Here is a 6,000-nt window from a genome sequence, read left to right on the forward strand (position 1 = left end):
GAGCTTGGGTTTATTTGTCAAATGTGCATCGAAACATACAGTGAAATGCATCGTCTGTGTTAACAGCCAACACATTCCAAATATGTGTTGTGGGCAGCCATGTTTTTGGTGCTGATATAGCATGCCCACAACTTACTAACCCTAACCTGTAGGTCCTTTGGACGGGGGGAAGCTGGAAAACTCAGTGGAAACCCAAGTGGTCACAGAGAGGAGGGACAATCTCCTTACAGACAGTGGTGGGAATTGAACTGGTTCGCTGGTACCGTAATGCATTGCGCTAACCATTATGCTACTGTGCTGCCCCAATTGACTGAGAAAAGAAGAGGCAGAGCATAAACCTCTTGGAAATCCAGAGCGAAAAGAAAATCTTTGTTGAGGAAAAACTTTTCCGTCCAGAGAGTTGTGGATCTGTGGAATGCTCTGCCTCAGAAGGCAGTGGAGGCCGGTTCTCTGGTTGCTTTCAAGAAAGAGTTAGATAGAGCTCTTAATGATAGCGGAGTCAAGGGATATGGGGAGAAGGCAGGAACGGGGTACTGATTGTGGATGATCAGCCATGATCACAGTGAATGGCGGTGCTGGCTCAAAGGGCCAAATGGCCTACTCCTGCACCTATTGTCTATTGTCTATAAAATGCTTTGGAATCAAAAGCTGACTCCTGTGGTCAAGGGTATTGACACAGATAAAGTGGGGCAGACTCCTTAAAGCACAAAGATTTGGCGTTTTGTGTACTTGAAAGACGGTGATCCAGTGGATGCCAAAGTAAATGATAATAGCTAACATATGCTAACACATGGGAATGTTTGAAGTAATAGTAACAAATGATACAGGCTGCAAAACAATGGAAATATGAACGGAAACTTCAAAACGGTTATCTTAAATGTTCATAAATATATTGGGATAATGTAGCTGATCAAGAGCAACAGTAACTATGGTACAGTCACTTCTGTATTTTTCTAGAAACCTCTTAGTTTTCAGTTGCACTCGAATCTGAGTTTTATAGGTTAATTGTTATCATCGAAATTTTTGTTCTCTCTAGTCTGAGTATGACCACCACGACTGCTTTTCCTTTAGTCTTTTCTTTGCTCTCTCGGCTCCTCTTTCTTGTTCACTTTCTGCTCTTGTAACACTTCTAAAATTACTCAGCAATAGGTTTCATGCCTCATTCTTGACTTGCGAAGAACATTTGGATCACAGAAGTATCAGGATCCAACAGTAAGCTGCTATAGATTGCCAGCCTTATCACAACTGACGGCTGGTCTGGAAAGCAAGAAAGATGCTGGCATAAAGAAGGGAAGAGCTTCCTTCTGCTTCTGGAAGAAATATTGAGGACATTTTCAAAAGGCAAAGCCTCAAAAAAGGTGGAAACTGTTGACCATTCATCAACAGAACTAGGTTAGGAAACTCACCATGCAATTTTTAATTCATCAAAGCTCATACTTTATTGTTTCTGCTCAAACAACAACATAACTATGTTGACCCTGGGCCAACAACTTAGAGCATGAATTCTAGTGTTCCCTTTGTACCATTAGTCACTGAGACCACTTTTCCTATTTATAACTCAAAAATAAGGGATCCCCATTGGTTAGATGATCATGTCTTTCTTCTACCAGCCCCCAGCATGAGGTTTCTTACTTGGGGTGGTGAATCTTTGAAGTGATTACTTTTTTGAATCCTCTGCTTTTATATTCATTCCTTACCAGTTCAAATGTTGCATTTCAGTGTTATTGGTTATGCGTCATTTGACCGACCTACTGTATATAACACCTTCTTATTGACCTTAGTCCAAGCCAGCATCCATTTGTTGCCCTCTTTCACAAGTGACAACTGGTTCTTTGTTCTAAATCAGTGACTAAAGCAGTAGCCGCTCAAATCACTCAGGGCAGACACAGACCCCACCATTCACAAGCCTGCATGTTATATCTAACCAAAGCACACCTCACTAATAACTTCTTGTATGGAAATGGTGTCTAGTCCAAAGATTACCTGGAACATTATTGCGTCTACTTTAAAACGCTGATCCAGCCAAGCAAAACAAGACAGAGGATGCAGGGCAGCTTCACAAAATGGTAGCCTCTATTCCTTTAACTTCATGGCAAAAACAAAGACAACTGATTTGTCTGCTTCCACTTTCATTTACTCATTCAAGTTCAACTTTTTCTTTCATATTTTGATTCCTTCATAGCTAACACAGCAGCATTAAGGATGGCCACCACTCAGATTATGCCTTCTTCTTGCTACCATCAGGGAGGTGGTACAGGAGCATGAAGCCACACAATCAACGTTTTAGGAACATTTTCTTCCCTTCCACCATCAGATTTCCGAATGGTCCATGAACCAACCCGTGAACATTACCTCGTTATTTTTGTTCTCTTTCTTGCACTCATTTCTGCATCATATGCCATGCTGTATGATGTGGACGATCATGGTCTCTCCATAGCCATAGCCGTTCTTGGCAAATTTTTCCACAGAAATTATTCACTATAGCCTTCTTCTGGGCAGTGCCTTTACAAGAAGGATGGCCCCAGCCATTATCAATACCTTTCAGAGACTGTCTGCCTGGGGTCAATAGTCACATAACCAGGACTTGTGACATTCACCAGCTGCTTGTACAACCATCCACCATGGCTCCCATAGCTTTACATGATCTTGATCCGTGGTGGTAGGGGGTGAGGTAAAGCAGGTGGTGCACTTTGCCCAAGGGGTGACCTGCAGGCTAGCAGTAGGTAGGAGTGCCTAACACCTCCTTTTATATATATAATACGACATATTTAGAACTATAATATATTGCTTCTTTGCATATTACGTTGTACTTTTGCTGCAGAACAACAAAGTTCATGGCACACCATAGGTCAGTGATGTTGACACTAATTCTGATTGTGATTGTGATACAGAAGGAATCAGATCTTTAAACTTGACACAGGTGTTATGGCTGCCAGCTGATATTCATTTCCTAAACAAACACTTCAAAAAGTCAATCAATGCTTCTCAGAAAAAATACAGCCATAAACCTCAGAGATTCTGCCTTGGTGCTAAATGAACTGCCATGTCATCTGCATATGGAGGAGTTAATCAAACATCCTGACATGCATGCACGCACACTGTAGCTTTACTCTCTCTGTTGCAAAAACCATGAGGGGAATTAACAAATCATTGTCAAGTGAAACAGTCTGTGACTGATAATAACTGCACATACACACCCTACCTGTTTGGATGTTGGGTATCGCAGTTAATAATACGAAACACAAAGAGTTTTGTGTTTTGCACAGCAGCATAGTGATTAGCACAATGCATTACAGTACCAGCAACCAGGGTTCAAATCCCGCTACTGCCTGTAAGGAGTTTGTTCGTTCTCCCTGTGAACACGTGGGTTTCATCTGGGTTCTCCATTTTCCTCCCACAGTCCAAAGGTGTACGGGTTGCTAGGTTAATTGGTCATTGTAAATTCTCCCATAATTAGGCTAGGATTAAATTGGGGGATTGCTGAACCACGTGGCTCAGCACTCTATCTTAATCGATCAATCAATCAAGAGACAGATAAATAAATAAATAAATAAATAGCTAGATAGATAAACAGATAAATTGGGGACAGCTTCTTTCTCTCTGCCATCCGATTTCAGAATGGACATTGAACTCATGATTTCTACCTCAGTACTGTGGTCAGGCATGGCAAGGAGAGTTTTCTTCCTTCTCCCGTCTGCATGAGATGTGGGACTTTTGAGAGACTTTGAACTTCTTTACTGTGCCAAGGACTGTTCTTCATGAAGTTATGGTATTGTTGCGCTGTTGTAACTGCATGTTATAATTATGTGGTTTTTGTTAGTTTTTCAGTCTTGGTCTGTCCTGTGTTTCTGTGATATCACACCGGAGGAATATTGCATCATTTCTTAATGCATGCATTACTAAATGACAATAAAAGAGGACTACGTGTCCTCATAATCTAATTTAATCTAATATCTATATTTGCACTACTTCTTTAACTAATTATATATATACTTACTGTCATTCATGTTTCTTCTCTATTATTGTCTATTGCATTGTATTGCTGCCATAAAGACAACAAATTTCACGACATATGACAGTAATATTGAACCTGATTCTGATTCTTCTGATTCTGAGATGCTGAGTCACTACTGTGAGATGGATATTTTAAAAATTTAACTCTAACTACATAGCACATGCTCACCTTCATAGACTCCTTTATTTGCATAACAAATAAACCTTGTTTTCTGAGTAGATAAGGGTCAACGATTAATACCGAATGGATACAGGCTCTTTGGCCCAGCCATTCCAGGCGGAGAACTGTGCCCATCCGGGTGTCCCAATTTCCAAACTTCGGCCCATAATCTTCTAAGCACCCTCCCTCTATGTAGCTGTTCAAGTGCTTCTTAAATGAGACTGTTGTACATGTCTCAACCACTTTCACTGGTAGCTCATTTAATATATACACACCACCCTCTGCATGAAAGAGTTGCTGCTTATGTCTCTTTTGAATCATTTCCATCTCACCCTAACCGAGGTGTTCCCAACCTATTTGATGCCATGGACCCATACCATTAAGCAAGGGGTCCATGGGTCCCAGGTTGGGAACCTCTGCTCTAAGCCTATGTCACTTAAGCAAAAAATCTAAAGACTTAAGACCATAAGATGTAGAAGAGAATTAGGCTATTTGGACCATTGAGTCTGCCCGATCTTTCCATCATTGCTGATTTATTATCCTCTCAACCCCATTATCCTGCCTTCTCACCATATCCTTTGACAGCTTTATTTACCAACCTCTACTTTAAATTATACCCAATGACTTGGCCTCATCCAAGAGGACCTCAAGCTTGTCACTGGGTTTGGAGGCTTGCAAGCCTCAATGACCTGGAGAGCGACGTTGTCTGGAGTCAGGGCTTTATGCCATGGCTCTTGGTCAGGTCACCCACGCCAAACAGGTTAAAGGGTACAGGACAGCAGTCCTCCAGGTTCAGGGGTTCAGCTCAGGGCCAACAACCCTGACAGGTAAAACAAAATTGTTATGGAAACAGCAATGAGGAACCCTCCTACATCTGACTGTGACGATATTCCTGAGTTTCCACCTAGGACTGACATGATGAAGGAAGCCCTGAACACCACCACAGATGGAGGACCTTCACTGCTGCCCGAAACACCAGCAGGATAACAGGCCGTAAGAAGAAGTACAACAACTTGACCTCTATAGCCTATAGATAGATAGATATACTTTATTGATTCTGAGGGAAATAGAGTTTCGTTACAGCCGCACCAACCAAGAATAGAGCATAAATATAGCGATACAAAAACCACAAACAATCAAACAACAAAATGCAAACTATGCCAGATGGAATAAAGTCCAGGGCCAGTCTAGTGGCTCAGGGTGTCTGACCCTCCACGGGAGGAGCTGCAAAGTTCGATGGCCACAGGCAGGAATGACCTCCCGTGCTGCCCGGTGTTGTATCTCGGTGGAATGTGGCTGAAGTCCAACAGTAAAAAGTTCAATATCTGGTCTACAAACACGTTCCTTGATCGTAATATGACCCGGATTGCACCATCTGTTGTTAGCCAGAACAGTAAGCACCCAACTCCTTTAAGCTTACCGCTCTCAGTGCACTTCCGGTCAGCCGAAACGGTCTAGAAGTCGTCCATGGACGGCTATGTGGCAATGAATTTCACAAATGGACCACGTTGTAGCTGCATCCACTACTACCAAGAAATTTATGTCCATGAATATTCCAGAAAGGTCCACGTAAATCCTTTACCAGGACAATTCAGGCTATTCCCAGGAATGCAGAGGCACTGCTCTTGGCATCTTCTGGATGTGTTGGCATCCTGAACAGTGCTTGGTGAGCTGTTCCATTTGTTGATACTTCCACAGCACCAGACAAACGTTCAAGCCAATGTTTTCATTTAGACTACACCTGGATGACTGGCACATTGCTCCTCCAAAACTTTAGCTCGCAATCCCAACATAAGGCAATTCCCATCAAGGACAAGTTCGTCCCA

The sequence above is a fragment of the Mobula birostris genome, chromosome 2, assembly GCF_030028105.1.
Source record: "Mobula birostris isolate sMobBir1 chromosome 2, sMobBir1.hap1, whole genome shotgun sequence".
Taxonomy (NCBI): Eukaryota; Metazoa; Chordata; class Chondrichthyes; order Myliobatiformes; family Myliobatidae; genus Mobula; species Mobula birostris.